The following is a 19,321-nucleotide window of genomic DNA, read 5'->3' as shown; positions in this document are numbered from 1 at the left end:
TTTATGGCCTGATATATTATCTGTTCTATAGAATGTTCCATAGGTACTTGAATGTATATTCTGTTGTTTTTGTATGGAATGTTCTGTATATATCTGTTATGTCTGTCCGGTCCAATGTGTCATTCAAAGACATTGTTTCCTTTTTTTTTTTAATGAGCTATTTCCTTTATTGTATATATGTTGTTGACTGACATATTTTTTAATCTTTTTTTTAAAATTTCTTTTCAGTGTCCCGTAATTCACTATTTATGCACCACACCCAGTGCTCCATGCAATACATGCCCTCCTTAATACTCACCACCAGGCTCACCCAACCCCCCATGCCCCCTCCCCTCCAAAACCCTCAGTTTGTTTCTTAGAGTCCACAGTCTCTCATGGTTCATCTCCCCCTCCAATTTCCCCCAACTCACTTCTCCTCTCCATGTCCCCATGTCCTCCATGTTATTCCTTATGCTCCACAAATAAGCGAAACCATATGATAATTGTCTCTCTCTGCTTGACTTATTTCACTCAGCATAATTTCTTCCAGTCCCATCCATGTTGATACAAAAGTTGGGTATTCATCCTTTCTGATGGAGGCATAATACTTCATAGTATATATGGACCATATCTTCTTTATCCATTTGTCCGTTGAAGGGCATCTTGGTTCTTTCCAGTTTGGTGACTGTGGCCATTGCTGCTATGAACACTGGCGTACAGATGACCCTTCATTTCACTACATCTATATCTTTGGGGTAAATACCCCATAGTGCACTATGACCCCATAGTGGTCATAGGGAAACTCTATTTTTAATTTTTTAAGGAATCTCCGCACTGTTTTCCAAAGTGGCTGCACCAACTTCCTTTCCCACCAACAGTGTAAGAGGGTTCCCCTTTCTCCACATTCTCTCCAATACATGTTGTTTACTGTCTTGTTTATTTTGGCCATTCTAACTGGTGTAAGGTGGTGTATCAATGTGGTTTTCATTTGAATCTCCCTGATGGCTAATGATGATGAACATTTTTCCATGTGTCTGTTAGCCATTTGTAAAAGACATTGTTTCCTTATTGATTTTCCATCTGGGTGATCTATCTATCCATTGACATAAGTGGAATGTTAAAGTCCCTTACTATTATTGTATTACCATCAATTTCTCTCTTTATGCCTGTTAATATTTGTTTTATGTATTTAGGTGCTCTAGTCTTGGATGTATAGATACATTATAGCCTCTTGTTAGATTAATCCTTTATCATTAAGTAATATTCTTCTTTGTTTTTGTTTTAAAGCTAATTTTGTTTTTGTTTTAAAGTTTTTTGTCTGATGTTACAGTTTTTGTTTTAAAGTTTATTTTGTCTGATGTTAAGTATTGCTACCCCAGCTGTCTTTTTGCTTCTATTTGTGTGGTGAAAGTTTTTCCATCCCCTCACTTTCAGTCTGTATGCATCTTTAGGTGTGAGGTGTGTCTCTTTGTAGGCAGCTATAGATAGGATTTATTTATTTATTTATGCATGCATGCCTTTCTTCCACACTATGTCTTTTGCTTGGAGCATTTAGGCCATTTTCATTTAAAGTAATTATTGATAGGTATATGCTCATTGATATTTTAAAATTTATTTTCTGTTCATTTTGGTAGTTCTTTGTTCTTTTCTTCTCTTGCTCTCTTTCTTTGTGATTAGTGAGCATCTATAGTGTTTTGTTTGGCTTTTTTTCTCCTTATATTTTGTATGTCTATCATAGGTTTTGGGTTTGTGGTTACCATGAGGCTCATATATGACATCGTCAGTAAATAGCAGTCCATATTAATTTGATGGTCATTTAAGTTTAAACACATTCTATAAAAAAGAAAAAAAAAACTTCTCTCTTTTTCCCTATTCTCTTCCCTTTTTACTCCCTTCTTCACATTTTATGTATATGTTGTTATATTTTACATCCTTCTATTTATATTTTTCTTATGTCTAATTATGGCCCTATCTTTTCCACTTAACAAAATCCCTTTAACATTTCTTGTGAGGTGGGTTTAGTGGTGACAAACTCCTTTTCTTTTGTTTGTCTGGGAAATTTCTATCCCCTTCAAATCTCAATGATAACCTTACTGGGTAAAGTATTCTTGGTTGTAATTTCTTTTTTTTTCTTTCAGCGCTTTGAATATGTCATGCCACTCTCCTCTGGCTTGTAAAATTTCTGCTGAAAAATAAGTTCATAGTCTTATAGGTTTTCCCTTATAGATAATTTTTTATTTTTCTCTTGCTGCATTTAGATTATCTCTTTATCTTTAGTTTTTGATATTTTAATTATTATGTGTCATGTTATGGACCCCTTTGAGTCCATCTTGTTTGGTACTCTGTGCTTCTTGGACTTGGATGTCTATTTTCCTCCTTGGATTAGGAAAATCTTCAGTTATTATTTCTTCAAATTAGTTTTCTACCTTATATTCTCTTCTACTTCTGGGATCCCTACAATATAAATATTTGTTTGCTTGATATTGTCCAAGAAATCTCTTAATCCATCCTCATTTTTTTATCCTTATTTTTAAATTCTTTTTTCTTTCTTTTGTTGTTCAACCTGTGTGCTTTCCATTACATTGTCTTACAGATTCCTGATACATTTTCCTGAATCCTCTAATCTACCATTGATTCCCTCTAGTGTGTTCATTTCAGTTATTGTATTCTTCAGCTCTGATTGATTCTTTTTAATATTTTCTCTTTATTGAAGGTTTCATTGAGTTCTTCCATTCTTTGCTCTAGCTGAGTAAATATCTTTATTATCATTAAATTCTTTTCAGACATATTGCTTATCTCTGTTTGACTTAATTCTTTTACTGAGGTTTTTTTCTTTTGGAACATATTCTTCTATCTCCCCATTTTGCTTGATTTTGTGTTTCTGTGGATTATGTGAAATGGCTACATTTTCTAAAGTTGAAGGAGTGGTCTTGTGTATAGTGACTTCTATGAAGACTATGTGCTTGGTGACTTTTGCTGGCTGGCCAGAGCTGCAGTTGCATATAAACCATGGCTTTTCACAGAGAGAAGATAATAACAACAACAATAACAACAAAAAAGTAGTTAAGAAAAGAAAAAAGAATAATAAAAGAAACAAAAAAGAATTGAAACAAATTTTGAAATGTAAAACAGAAAACAAAAACTTCCCAAAACAACAGCTTGTTTTCTGTGTCACAGCACCACAGAAGTTGGCTTGTATGGGCTTGTGGTCCCTGGGCTCACTGAGGTTGCAAGACCCCTGTGAACCAGGCCCTGCTCTGGTCTGGGCTTTTAAGGTGGAGTGGGTGAGAACATTCCCACAGTTTCTTGGCCCTCTTATTATTATTTTTTTAATTTTTTATTATTTTTAAAAGATTTTATTTATTTATTTGACAGAGAAATCACAAATAAGCAGGCAGAGGGGGAGGGGGAAGCAGGTTCTCCACTGAGCAGAGAGCCCAATGCGGGGCTCGGTCCCGGGATCCTGACATCATGACCTGAGCTGAAGGCAAAGGCTTAACTCACTGAGCCACCCAGGCACCCCTCCTTGGCCCTTTTAAACTATGGCTTTTTGTATATGCTGCAGTGTGACTGGGCTGGTGTAGGCTCCAGGATCCTGGGGCTCACTGAGGTTACAAGCTCCTTGTGGTGACCAGACTTTCTGATTTTGGTGTCTGGAACTGACCATTATGGTGGCCAGACTGGTCTGAGTTTTTGAGCTGGATAGGGAAAGAACATCCCATAGTTGTCCAGCTCCTTTAAACCATGGCTTTTCTTCTGGATTCCAGTGTGTTTAGGTCTGGTGTGGGCCTGCAGACCCTGTGCTCACTGAAGTCACAAGTTCACTAAGACAATAGAACCCACCTGCAATGGTGTCTGGACCCTGCTCTGGTCCAGGCTTCCAAGGTAGGGTGGGAACATAAACTATGCCATTCTCCAGTTCCTCTGACCTGGAGAACTTTCCTGTAGCTCCTCTGCCACTTGGCAGACTTCTAGTGTTGTCTTTTTTATATGCTAGACACTCATTTAAACCTTAGGTTTTTTGTTTTTGTTTTGTTTTCTGTGCTCAAAGACAGAAGAATCAGTTCCCAGTTTCTCAGTACCATCCCTCCCCACTGCTATTCATAGCAATGGAGGTGGGGATTCCCTTTGTTACTGTGTCTCCATCTCTCTTCCTATGCTCTTGCCATTCTCTCTGTCTTTGGTTGTTTAGTCAGCTCTTAGTTCTCCAGGGGGAATTTTTCTATTAATAAGTATAATTTGATGTGTCCCATGGAAGAGTTGAGTTCAATCTTTTTACATGTCCATCTTGAACTGGAACTCTCCTCCCTGCTATTCTTTTTTCAAGGACAAATTTAAGCACATCCTCTAAACTTTTCTTGATTTCCATAGTAGAATAAACCATTCTCTGACAACATGACAACCTGTAAATCTAGGTATTTTTAAAATATATCTTTAAGATTTGATGTCCCTTCTGCTTCTTAGAGTATATATGGGACCTTTAAAAATTCAATGTCAGGTCATTTTGCAGGTCATTCTGCTTATTTATTCCACAAAATCTAAGCTTGGTCACATTTAATGTGCCCTACAAAATCCCAAGTTAGTCCTAGGGAAAATGAGTAAGTGAAACCTTCTTTTGTCCTTTCTTTTTATTAATTGGTGCTCATCCTGGGCCTGTCCCTTGGAACCAAATGGGTTTTTCTCTCTACACTTTCCTAAGCCTTCTCACCTCCACCAGAGTTAGTGGTCCTTTTCCTCATTTGTGAAGGCTATGTTGGGTATCTGACTAGCCTATCTCAGTGTTATTGGATGTCAGAACTGGAAAGGACATTCATTTATTTATTCAATAAAGCAGTTGTTTTAGGTCCTGCTTTTAGGTGTCATGTTAGGTGTTGGGGCTACAAGGATGAATGAAAGACTGTTTTTTACTCGAAAGGCATTTATAGTCAGAGATTACAGCATGGCATGATAAATGCTTGGGATAGGTGAGCATGAATGGCTTCTTGGAGAAGACAATGTTTGAGCTAAATTTTGAAAGATAAGCAGGATTAGAACATTTTTTAAAAAGCCAAAATGTCATTATATGTACTCATTACATACCCCTGTGCCCAAGGAGGGTAGTTTGGAAGGGAGAACCTTCATTCACCCTGTGTCTTGTACTGCTTCCTTAAGTTATTCATCTGAATATAACAATTTTAGAGAAAATTCTATGCTCAGTCAGGGTTTTCCTGAAGGATCCTGACTTGTTGCTGAAAAGAGCCTTCCTTCTCCTATGTGCTGTGGAATGCTGACGCTTGAGTACCTCGGTGGTGAGCCCAGCTAGCAGCCCTGGGCTGACTCCATCCTGCAGGCTAAAAATAGTCATAATGATGCTACTGTTTGTTTTGCCTGCAGCATTTCCTCAGCCCGCAGCTGTTATTGTAAACTTCTCCAGATACAGGGGTACATCATGATCAGTGATATTTTAGGATAAATCATTTGAAAGCCTAGAATGTGGCAGTTCATTGAGGTTAATTATAATTCCTGGTGAGCATTTGTATGGGTTTTCTGGGCTGCTGTGAATAGCTAGAATCCCGAGACTTCCTTCTCATTTTTGAAATGGGGAAATTCTATACCATCTAGTGCCAATGCTTTCACCAGGTTATATAGGTCGTACTTCTGAAAGTGTGTTTCATGGGGTTTTTTGTTGATACTGCCCATTTATTTAATGTTTTTCCCAAAGACACACAAAGTTGAGTAACCTGAGGAAAGTAGCAAAATCCTCTCTTTTAAAAGCAAAAACATCATATGTGCCTAAGCTACACAGTCTTTCTGATCTGAAGTGAGGATGTTACGGATAAAAGTATTGTCGTCTTTTGAGTAATAACAAGTGGAGCAGAGTCAGGGAAGCGGCATTAGCTGAAAGGAGTGACAGAAGATTATAATGTTTCTGAAATATGGGAAAGTTGTGGGTTTTTTTGATGATTTAGAATTGTTTCTGTTTCATATGCATTGCAGTTTTTGAATGCTTGTGGAGTAAAATGACTTGATCAATTATTATGATAATGATGCACGAGTCAAATTATGAGTTTAATTATAATTACCATCTTTATACAGAGTTAATTAATCATAAAGGAGTACATTATATAATCTTTCTGTTTAATGAAATTCATTATAGAGGCTCCCAAAGGCCTAAATATAGTTTTAAACAAATTAAACCTGTGACCGGGGTGAAGGCTATTAATGCAAATGTGGTGTGGATTAGTCACTAAAAAGGACTGAATAAGACATTAGGCCCCCAAAGTGTTAAAGCATCAGACCCTGATGACATATCCTTTTCCTCTGGTAAGCAGAACACATAATTTAGTGACTTCTTGAGCAGTCTGGAAATTTCGTGATAAAGCTGAGACTATAATTTAACTAGTGCAGTTGAAACAAATGGCTGTGTTCAACACCTCTGCATGTAAAGAGCTCCATTTTAAAGAGCTGGAGTCATTGACATGTAGCAAAGAGGAATCTATTAAGGATGTAAGCTTTGCACCGCTGCCTACGGAACCCTCACATTCACAGGGGCAGTAAATGAGAGGAACATACATAGTAAGTGATGAGTATGGAAACAGAAAATGTGTGGAGGACAAAAGATGAGATACAGGCCTATGTTCTTGACAGAACTAGATGCTGCGGATCTGTGCACAGAGGAAATCCTGCATTTTCTGGCATTCCTAATCAGGATCTGTGTTATTTTCTTCCTTTGCATAACTGAACATGTTAGCCCTGGCTCCAGGGTTGAAATGAAATGAATCACCCGTAAGCAAAATCAGCCCACGGCTCATGCAGGAGCATAAGGTGTAGACCCTAGTATACCGTGGGAACCTGACAGTTCAGAAATAGACTTACAAGTTGTGAAACCTTGTGAAACCTTTCTTCCCTGATTTGGCCTGAGCTCTACTTTGCTGGGTGGATCCTTTTTCAGTGCTGTATCTTAGGACAGTTCCACTGATAGGTTTGCTTACATGCATGATTATAGATCCTCATATGTTTTTGTTTGCATTTTTTAAATAAATATTTTATGGTTTAGATATTTAACTATTTTGTAGTGACTCTGTGGGCTTTCAGTTATTAAAATTCCATAACAATCTTTATTTTGGTTATGAAAGTAAGTCACTCTGGAAAAAATAGTAAAATAAAGATTAATGAAACATACGATAGTAATAACACCAATATTTGCTTACTATGGTGTCAGGTGCTATATCTAAGGGCTATACATATACAGACTCATTTATTCTATGAAGTTCCAAATAGTTTAAAAATGATCTTTAATCTAATGATCCATTTTTGGGGGTAGCCACAAAATAGATGCTGAGCAAATATTTAGTGACTGCTAGCTAAATAAAATCAGCATTTTAAGACCATTGAGATATATATACCTCATATATATCTATATATATAGATATATATGTGATATATATGTATATATGTATCTACATATATAGGTATGTAGATATATATATATGTACATATATATTTCTCTAGACTTCTATCACAGAAATGGGACCATACTAAGGGAGGGAGGAGGGTTATTATTTACTTAATAGTTATGAAGTTTATGTTTGAGATGATGAAAAAATTCTGGAAACAGATAGTGGTGATGGTTGTACAACATTGTGAGTGTACCTAGTGCTATTGAACACTTAAAGTTGGCTAGAATAATAAATTTATATTATGTATATTTTACCACAATAAAAAGGCTAAAAAATTGGGACCATACTACACATTCCAGTTGGAAACATATCTTTTCAAAAGAAAATTACAGGTTTCAACTTATTCCAAGGTCAATACATGAATGTGATAGGAATGTAATAGATGGATATCTATAATGGCTATCTTCTATTTTTTTTTTTTTTTAACTCCGACATACTTGACAGTTTTGAGGCACTCTTAAAAGAACACTTCCTTTAGGTCATAGTTTTCATACAGTCAGGAGAAGGTGGATCTTTCTGTTAGAACCACATCAGTGATTCTGAGGTACTAAGAGATAAGGACCAGCTTTACTCAACGTGACATTATTGCCATATTCCAGTTTTGGGACTTTTCCTGGCCTTTGGGAAAAACAAAATATTTTAAGTTATATTGATACTCTGGAGCTGAGGGTTCACTGTCTCATGTAAAAGATTTAATGTTGGTGCTTCATGCCCTGAAATGTCAGCAATGTGTGGGAGTAACCACCATATGGAACTTTCAGAGCTCTTCTCATGGAAATATGTAACGTTCAAGAGGAAAGACCTCAAGATTCTCTTTCCATTTATTTTGATAACATCCCCTTGCCTTTTAGTTTGGCTGATCTATTCTTATGGCCTAAATGTTTGTGTTGCCCCCACATTCACTTTTTGAAATCTTAACTCCTCAGGGGATGATTTGAGGAGGCAACGATTTGGGAGGTGATGAAGTCATGAGGGTGAGCTCTTATGAATGGGATAACTGCCCTTATGAAAGAGGCCAAGAGAGCTTCCTTCTTCCTTTTACCATGTGAGGACACAGCAAAAAAGATAGCATCTATAAATCAGGAATTGGGCTGTCACCAGACACCAAATCTACTGACATCATAATCTTGGTTTTCTCCAACTCCAGAACTAAAATATAAATGTCTGTTATTTATAAATCACCCAGTTTATTTTGTTATAGCAGCCAGGGCAGACTGAGACTTCCACTTCCCCAGAGTATAAGTTGTTGAGTCTGCCTATGTATTGTAAATGTAGAATTAAGAGGCATAGGTTGTCATGGTGATGGTATGGATAATGGAAAGTATTGGTAAAGCAGGGAGGGTTTTAAGCTATATAACTTTCTGTGAAGGCTAGATGTGAGACATTACCTAAATGGCAATACTGGTGAGAGATAAAAGGATAGTAAAATATCCTAAAAATTCATCCCAGAATTAGGGAATAAGTGTATAAATTTTAGAAAAATTCTGCAATCCTGGTATTTGAGCATTTACTAAGGAGGTCACTTACTATATTAGTTTTTGAGGGCTGCTGTAACAAATTACCACAAACTGGGTGGCTTACAACAACAGAAATTGTCTCACAGTTCTGGAGGCTAAAAGTTCCAAATGAAGATGGCAGGGCTAGACTTCCTCTGGTATCAGTAGGGAAGAGTCCTTCTGTGCCTCTTCTAAACTCTGATGTTTACTGGCAAGCTGTAGCATTTCTTGACTTCATATGCGTTACTCCAATCTCTGCCTCCATCTCATAGCCATCTTTTCCCTGTGTGTTTTTGTCTCTGTCTCTTCTCTTTTTGTAAGGACACCAGCTATATTGGATTAAGGGTTTACTCTACTCAGTGTGATCTCATCTTAACCATATCTGGTCACATTCTGAGGTATTAGGGTTCAGAATTTCATACTTTTTTGGGGGACACAATTCACATAATACATGGTAAGTTGGTTCTTAAATTTAAGGTTACACATTTTCAGTTGGGATAACTGAAACTTATGGGGGTATAATCAACCTTTTACAAAGGGTGAATTGAGATGCAGAATTGAAGTAAACAGTCAAGAACATGCTCAGAGGTAGTTGTATTCTTCTTGGGGACACAATATATTTGATCTTCATCCAACTCTGGGAAACAGGGAGGCTCTGAATGTAAACTTCTGTGTATAATTCATACGTGTAAATATCCATGTACGTGAGTGTAAGAGTGTATGTGTGCGTATATTAAAGGATAATGTGTGTACCTATCTGTCAAATCTAACAAGATGACTTACAGGTGGTCTCATTCCCTTGCCTCCTATTTCAGACAGCTGGCCCTGTGATTCAGTGGGAAGTGGTGGTTGGGAGTAAGGAACCATGACTTTGAGACTTTGGTATGCTACTAATTTGCTGAATTATATAGGTATATTAACCACAATTTATGCAAGCTAGGACATTTTTGCATGTGAAAGAGAGGGTACCTTTAATAATTATGCCACCAGGACAATAGAAATAAATTGGGACAGTAAGTCCAAGTTTTAATTGAGTTTGGGTCTTTGATGAGAAACTAAAGTGTTTTCCCCCCATATCAGCTTTATTGATGTATAATTTAAATATAATAAAACTAAATTATGTTCAATGAGTTTTAACAGAAGTGTACACAGGGAATGGGTTGGGGGGATGGGCTAAATGGGTTATGGGAATTAAAGAGGGCACTTGTAATGAGTACTGGATATTATATGTAAGTGATGATTTACTAAATTCTATTCCTGAAACCAATACTGTACTTGAATTTAAATTAAAAAAAAATACAGCTATATAATTACCAACATGATTTAGAACATTTTTCTGTCACCCTACTGGTTTCTCTGTGCACCTTAGTAGTCATTCTCTAACCCTACTACTAGCCTATACAAACCTCTGATTTGCTTTCTGTAACTACAATTCTGCCTTTAACTTTCAATTTATCTGTGTCTTTATGTTTAAAGCAGGATTCTTGTTGAGAATATATATCAAGGTCTTGCTTTTTATCCAATCTTTCAATCTACCTTTTAATTGGAGTATGTAGATCATTTATATTTAATATAATATCCATAAATGTGGGTTTACTTTACTATCTTGATATTTGGTTTTTCATTTGTCCCAATTTTTTTCTGTTCTCTTTTCCCCTGACCTTTTCGAATTAATTTTTTATCATTCCACTTTCATTCCTACTCTCAGCTTAAAATCTATACCATTTCATTTTGTTTTCTAAATTTTACAATATACCTGTTTGGCTTATTACACTCTATCTTTAAATATTATACTACCTGGAGTATAATGTGAATGTAGCTCCATTTCTTTTCCTGTCCTTTGTGCTATTGTTGGCATGCATTTTACTTACATATGTATAATGTTCAAATATATTATTTGATATATTTGAAGAGTCAATTATCATTTAAAGAGTTTTAAAATGAGAAATACATGGGGCTCCTGGGTGGCTCAGTGGGTTAAAGCCTCTGCCTTCGGCTCAGGTCATGATCTCAGGGTCCTGGGATTGAGCCCCGCAATGGGCTCTCTGTTCAGCAGGGAGCCTGCTTCCTCCTCTCTCTCTCCGCCTGCATTTCTGCCTGCTTGTGATCTCTGTCAAATAAATAAATAAAATCTTAAAAAAAAATGAGAAATACATGTCTTTTATGTTTACTGGTATGTTCACTATTTTCATCATTTGTCATATTTCCATGACTTCATTGTATTTCCACCTTAGTGTAATAATTACCTTTGTATAGGTCTGCTGATAATTATTTAGATTGAGTTTTTGCTTAAATAAGAGAATCTTTAGCTTGCATTTATTTCTCAAAGATATTCTCCTTGATAAAATTTTCCAATTTGACTTTTCTATAGCTATTTTCTATAACTATTTTAGCTTTTTTTTCTTTCTTTTTTTCCTTAAGGGCTTAAACTCAGAACTCTGAGATTAAGACCCGAGCTGAGATCAAAAGTCAGTCACTTAACCAACTGGGGAACCCCTATAACTATTTTAAACTAAGTGCTTTTGTCTTCTTGCTTGTATTGGTCTGACAAAAAGTCTGCTACCATTCTTATATTTGATCATCTGTATGCAGTGGTGTGCTGGGTCTGGCTTGTACCATGTTGTGAGATCTGATTGTGCTCCTCAGTTGTAAACTCAGCATTCAGGGACACCAAATTAATAGGCCGAAATAGATTCAGTGTGAGTATTTATATTTTAGGAATCAGCAAATACAAGTCATGATTTTGTTTTGTTTTCTCAAGGGAACAAGTTGTTAAACATTTGGCAGCAACTCATTATCTTTTACAATCTTTCTCTTTTTTTTCTTAGACTACTTTTAAGATTTTTCTCTTACCTTTGGCATTAGCAATTATAATGTGGCTGTGTGTGTGTTTGTGTGTGTGTGTGTGTGTGTGTGTGCGCGCGCGCGTTTATTTTTTTCTTCAGGTTTGTTGATATTCTTAGATCTGAGGTTTTATATTTTTCATCAGATTTAGAGGTCTTTTAAATCACTATTTCTTCAAATATGTTTTAGTGTTATTTTCCTTCTGGGATTCTAATTACAAGTATGTTAGATGATTTCATCTTATCCCATGAATTATTAATGCTCTGTTCAATTTTTCCTCTGTGCTTTATTTTGAATAGTTTCTGTTGTTGTCTTCAAGTTCGCTCAGATTTTTCATTTGAAGTATTTATTCTAGTATCAATTCCTGAAAAGAATACTAGATGAGATTATTTTATCTCTAGAAGTTCAATATTCATTCATTATATCATCCATTTCTCTCCTCACCATGTTCAGATTTTTCTTTACCTTCTTGAACTATGGAGTGTATTTATAATACTCATTTAAATTTATTTTAATGCTAATTGTAACATCTCTTTATTTCTGTTTCTGGTTCTATTGACTGATAATTCTTTTAGTCATGAGTCATAAATTCCTTTTCCTCTACATACCTAATAATGTTTTTATTGGATAGTAGTCACTGTAAATTATATGTTCTTGGCTGTTGTATTCTTTTAAATTATAAGGGCTTTATTCTAGCATAATGTTGTGTTATTTGAAATCAATTGAATCATTTGAAGCTTTTTTAAAAAACTTTGTTAGAGCAGCCTTTATCTAGGGCTAATTTAGCCTCTCTACTAAGGAGATATCCTTTTCAGACTTTATATAATGCCTGTTCTATTATGATGTATTTCCAATCTGTCTGGTAAAAATATGAACAATTTCTAGCCCTGTGTTAACTTTGCCTATGACTTGTCAGCGGTTATTTTCTGGGTCTTGGGTAATTTGTTTCAGATTGGTAGTTAGCTAAAGACTCTACAGCTATCTCTCTGCAGTTCCCTCCTCTGTAGTATCCCTAGGTATCAAATTTAACTGTTTTGGCTTCCTCAAACTCAAGTCTTTTCTTCTTAAAACTTGGTAGGACTTTGGACTTTGGTTGGGCTCTGCTCCTTGCATTGTCACCTCACAATGGACTCTAGGCAATAGATTAGTATAATCATAGGGATCTCATTGCTTTTTCCCTTTGTTCAGTTCTCAGAGCTTTGTACTGCCTGTTGTTGTTGCATAGCTGTAAATCCCATCCATTTTATTTCATCATAGTTGGAACAAGAAGCTAAAGATTGTTTTTAACTTACTCATAAACAAATAAGCAAATATAAGCAAATGGTTCTTATTGTATGTTTAACCTTGGTTGTAGATTGTAGACTGTAAACAGTCTCTTAATTGTTGCTGAAAACACTATGAAATGCAGTGTTTAGTCTTTACCTACTTGTTCTTCAGGGCCTACCTTCATCCTTTAATAAACTAATAATACTTATTCAATGCCTAGAGTATGCCCAGAGCAATTTCCAATGGGTTTAAGCAACATAGTGTTTATTCATAATATGTTTTCTAAAGAACATTGTGGACACTTTTTATTAAGTAAACCTGAAGCTGAGATTTATTTTTCTGTATAAATCCTAAACTTTTATTTTTACTTTCTTACTCATTCTTCTTTCATATACAAAAGCTATCATTCCTACCCTCCTAGGGGGGAAAAAGCAGAGGTGATCACTGAGTGTGAATTTCTACTATCTTTAGAAAGTGGGATATAAACTGTGGAGAAATCTATTTCCACTTATGATTGTAAAAATTGGAAGGCAATGGAAAAGATATATTGTCAAACAGACACATTCTGATTTCTTACCTTGGAAAAAACATAGAAAGCATCATGAGTCACATAAAGGAAGGAAAGAACATTGGCATGACTGGCCATGGCAGGAAAATCTATCAAATCTTTGGAAATAATAATTTCTTTTTGTAGGTAGTAAGTCAAGCTTCCTGTCCTTGGGCACTTTGTAGTAAGTGGAAATAGGTAATGTAAAATATAGCTCTTTCTTCTATGATATACCTTCATATTTCTCTTTATTAGCCTAACAAATCTGCTCTGTCTCTTGGCCCTTTTGCTTTTTAGTTATCTTACTATTTTCCATCCTTGAAAACTTTTTTCTTCTCTGACAAAATTTGTCTACCTCACTTCAAAATTAGTGTTCAGACCTCTTCTATTCAGGAAACCTTCCTGGGACATGTTCACTTGACTCTACTTCCCTTGACTTAAGGTCTTTTGTTGAGAATAGGTGATTTTAAAAAAGTTATATGTAGTCAAAATGAATTAATCATCGCTGACTACCTACATAAGGATGGAATCTCAAAAAGTGTACTTGTGGTAGGCAGTATTTCTTCAATAAAATAAATCACAATGAAGAGTATACAAGTTTTGAGTTGTGTCTCTAGGATTGAAGAATAAATAAGAATCACTAAAATACTTACTTAGTCTGACATTCATGGTTTTCCAGGATTTGATGTCAACCCTTTCCAGGCTTCTATTTAACTGCCTCCTTACACGTACCAATAGTTTAGCTAAATTTTACTTTGTGTTTTCCCAACTCTGAACCTTTGTTCCTTTTCCTTTGAAGGCCACTTTCACTTACTCTTATCTTTCAAGGAACAGTTCCAAAACAATATTGGTCTTAAAACTTTCCTAATATCTTTTTCATTAGTCAAAATTTCTCAATTATGGACAGCAGGTTCAAAATTACCATTGTGATGTTTTTCCATACCTTAGGATAGAGTTTTTCTAAGCCTCAGAAATTTTCATTTAAATCATGTAAGTTTTCAATACCTTTCAGTGAGTTTTACTTTATCCATTGAAGATTATTTTCCTTGGAGAGGAGATGAGCAAAATAAGGGTCTTTTTGCTTTGTTTTGTTTTAAGCCTAAAGTCAAGACTTATAAACCTCAACTGTGAACTCTTATAGCACTAGTTTTTTCTTAATATTATATTTATAGATCTTGTTATTTCTGTAAGATAAAATTGTAGTAAGAAAAAGAGAGACTATAGAGTTATTTTGCAGAGTTTTATTACCAACTGTGGGCATAGTTAGTTCTGGTTAGTTTGTTGCCATTTTCTGTTTTTCATCCTGTGTCAATTTAAAAACCTATACATTTCTTTCCTACAAGAGTGAGGTCACAGTAAGCAGGAGAAATAATGTACAAACACATGTAGCAATTTTTTTTTTTTCATTTTGGCATGTACATTAACTCTGTAGTCTGCCTGAAACATTCATCTGCCCAAAAAAGACTAAGATGATGGCAACAGAAATGAAAAGAGAATAAGTGTCAATTGCCAGCTTCTGACATTCAGAGAGGATTTTGCAGCATGATAATTGGCTGAAATTAAAATATTTTTTAGAGAGGGAAGGTTTTCTAAATTATTTCTCTCTTCCTTTAGGGTCCTACATGGTTTGGACGCTACACTGAGTGCTGGGCTATCTGCCATGGGGTCTGTTCTGCCGTGGGGCATAAGAGGCATGTAGGGAGAAAAATGCAGACTGGCTAGCTTAATGTGGCAGAGGCTCAAGGGTACCAGCTGGGGCATCTAGAGTTGAGAAAAGCCAAGGAGCACTACAGGATCCTAACCAAGAGCAACTTCTAACTTTAGAACTAGCAGCTGTGAGGATCAGCTTGCCAAACAGCAATCTACGAAGCAGGAACCATCACCCCAGATACCTAAGAAACAAGAGCACACCCCCCCACATATCTTTAGCCTTCAGATTACATAAACTGTGCTTATCCTTATGAGCTATACCCTGAAGCCATCTTAAGAATAACCAGGAAATGGGAACAGAAACATGAAACTAAGCGGTTTTGGCTAAAAAGTTTTTGCTTTACCTAAAAGTGGATATTTCATCATATTGAGTTTATTGGAGTTGACATCTAGTATCTTTTGTTTGTTCTTCTGATTTTGTTGTTGTTGTTACTTTTTGGTATACTCTGTAGTTGGGATGGTGAAGAAAAGATTAGTTGGGGAAAAAATTAAGATGGACTTTTTCTCCCTTGACATATAGACAGTTTTGTGATTATGTCATACTTATTGTGCACCAGACCTTCTGCTAAACTCTTGGACTACAGTAAGAGAGAGGCATAACAGTTGCCCTCATGGAGCTTACAGTCTCATGGGTTAGGAGCACAGCAAACAAGATAACAAATACGTGATTGAAAATCATGATGAATTTTATATAGATGTAATGATGTAAGTGAGGAGTGGGGTTGGGGAGAACTGTCCTGAGAGGTAGAACTTTAACTAATACCTGAAGAGCGAATAGGTACCAAGCAGAAAAATGGAATTTGCACTCCAGGGAGAAAGAAGAGCATGGGCCAAGATATCCAGCCTTCCGTTCAGAGACCAGGAGGGCTGGAGTGTCTTAAGAGTGTTGTAAGATGTGATAGGAGAGGTAGGCAGGTGTCAAATCAGGACAAGCAATTAAGGCAATGGTGAGGATTTTGGATTTCAGTTCCAGTGCAACGGAATGGTTTTGTGAAGATGATTGGAAAGGGATGGTTAACATTTTAAGAAGATAATTGGGTGGATTGAAGGTTGGGGCCAGAGAAGGAACGAGTGTCAAATTATTCTTAGGCTTTGCCAATAGTTTAGGCCAAGGATGACAGTTGCTTGGACAAAGATAGAAACAACGGGGAAGAGCAGGAGATACACATCAGGAAAATGCTTTCTTCTGTTCTTTCCTTGAAGCCCTAATTGCTTTTGTACCTTCTCTGTCAACTTTGCTCTTTTCCCATGGCTTTGTTGTATAAAATGGATGCTATTCTTCTCTCTTATGGGGCATTATAGAGGTGGGAAGGGAAAGGATTACTGTAATTTTAAGGAAATTACCTAAAATTGAATATTAGATGTCATAGTTCTTAGGGACCTTTGATTATTTGGTCATAAGGATTCCTTTGCTGATGTCCTTTTCCTGAGGCTCCACTCTGTTGATACTTCTAGGGTCTCTTTTCATCTTAACAGCTCAAATCCTCGACTAGGCTCTGATGGCTACCTTTGATGAACACTAAAAATGACCCATCACTGAACTTTCTTTTTTTTTTTTTTTTAAGATTTTATTTATTTATTTGACAGACAGAGATCACAAGGAAGCAGAGAGGCAAGTAGAAAGAGAGGGGGAAGCAGGCCTCCAGTCAAGCAGAGAGCCCGATGCAGGGCTCGATCCCAGGACCCTGGGATCATGACCCAAGCCGAAGGCAGAGGCTTTAACCCACTGAGCCACCCAGGTGCCCTGTCATTGAACTTTCTTAAGCTAAATTCTATCTACTCCAGAGATGAATGTCAAGGATAGCCTTGACAACAAAGAAACAAGCTGTTGCAGTAATTTAAAACCATGTTCCCACTAATGTTACATAAAATGGAAGCAGATAATACCTATACAGCAGACTTGTTGTTAGAATGGAAGGTTATGTGAGTAATAGTACCTTGACGAAGAGGATGCCGTGTTAATGAATTGCCACATTCAGTGATTGCAGGACGAGGGCAGGTACAGGTGTATCTTGCACAGTTGTTTTCATTCAGGTGAGATACCTTTGTAGTTGCAAGAACCCCACAAGGGACCATGTAACCTTGTGTTCCTGAACTGGAATGAAAAAAATTTGCAGGTGGCTAGTTCTCCCATTCTTCCCATTATTCCTATTAAGGACCCCCAACAAATTTTACCATCAACATAAGGCACTGTGACAGGAAGGAGCTTGTTCTACTCATGCTTGGGTTTGAAACAATGCATTGACTTGCTGTGAAGCTACTGAACTCTTTAATAGCCAGATGCATTATGCTTTTTCATTACTTTCTAACTTGCTTATCTATCTCTTTTGCCTAGAATGCCCTTCCCATGTATAAGACACCTAAATTTCTGCTCAGCTCATCTCAGCTCGAGTACTGCCTGCTCTTTCCTGACTCACCACTTCCTGTCTTATCTGCTGCACTCCATGGTGAGCGATTTCTCCTCTATTCTGAGTGTGTCTTATAAATATTCCCATTATAGAACTTTTCACTTCATACTGTAATTGCCTGCTTTGTCATTCTGCTAAATTATAAACTCTCCAAAGGCAGTCTTTCTACTTCTGAATCCCCACCACTTCACATAATGCTTGACACTCATTGAGGCACTCAAAAACTGCTGGATGAATAAAGGAAAAAATATGCGTTTATAACTGGAATTCCTACAGGTTAAGCTCATGAGGTTTTTATTAACAGGGCCCTACATAATCTGGGGTTTCGTCTCTGCTCCTTCTCTCTCTCCTTTCTGAGGCTGCTCTTGGCTGTTCTCCTCCTGGCTCACTCTGCTCAGCCACACTGTCCTTTTCATTGTTCATCAAACCTACCAGACATGCCCCTTCCTCAGGGCCTTTGCAGGGCTGTTCTCTTTGTCAGGAATGCACTTTCCTCAGATACCCAAATGGCTTATTCCTTCAGGTCACTACTCCCTGATTGCAGCTCTCTCCCTGCACTGCTGGTCTCCTTTCCCTGTTTTGTTTCCTTTTATTTTTTCCCATAGCACTAACTGCCTTTTAATATATGAATATAGTTTTGTCTGTCTATTGCCTCTCTCTTCTTGCTAGATGTAAACTTCGTGAGAGCTGTGATCATTGTCTACTTTCTTCACTGATATTTTTCACTGACTATCCCCCTAATGGCTTAAACGAGAATAGTGTTTAGAGCATTGGAGACGCTCAGTGAATATTTGTTGAATGATGAATATATTAATATTCAAATAGTATCCTAGAGGATTCTTTATATGTCTTAGTCTGCTCGGGCTGCTATAACAAAATGCCATAGGCTGGGTGGCTTAGAAAGAACAGAAATTTCTCACAGTTCTGGGGGCTGGGAAGTCCAACATTATGGTGCCAACAGATTCTGTGTTTGGTGAGGGCCTGCTTCCTTGATGGTGCCTTTTTGCTATGCTTTTGTGTGGTAGGAAGGGACCAGAGACCTCTGTGGGTTCTGTTTATAAGAGCATTTATACTATACATTAAAGGCGACCCTCATGACCTTATCAGTTCCCCCTAACTCCATCTCTTAATTACCATCACCTTTGCAAGTTAGGATTTTAACATATAAATTTTGAGAGAACACAACCATTCAAGATAGAGCAAACAGCAGAGTGGACATTAGCTCATTTGCTTTCCTAATAGATGTCTAGGACCAGAGGAAATGAGATAAGGGCGGTACATTTCAATGGACTGAGAAACAAACACTGCCTTGTGTTGGGAAAGGTTAAGCTCAGGAAAGGTTTCTCCTGTGAGAATCCAGGACTGGCCCAGGGACAGCTGTAGAGTATAATGATGGGGAAATAGAACAAAAGAGGTGGCGAGTGCTAAGAGTTTTAGCATTTGTAACACAAAGCTAGTTTTTTTTTTTTTTTAACAAATTTGCTTAGGTTAAATCCTCCTTAAAATAATTGCTTACCTCACAATTTTCATCTGAATAGATTAGCTGAAGTTTTGATATTTGTATTTTAGACAGAGACCCAGGATGGTCATTCCCACTAATTAGAGTTCTGAATGGAAAAACCCTATTTACCA

This window comes from Martes martes (genome assembly GCF_963455335.1).
Source record: "Martes martes genome assembly, chromosome: 7".
Lineage (NCBI taxonomy): Eukaryota > Metazoa > Chordata > Mammalia > Carnivora > Mustelidae > Martes > Martes martes.
Note: the sequence above shows the minus strand (reverse complement) of the source record.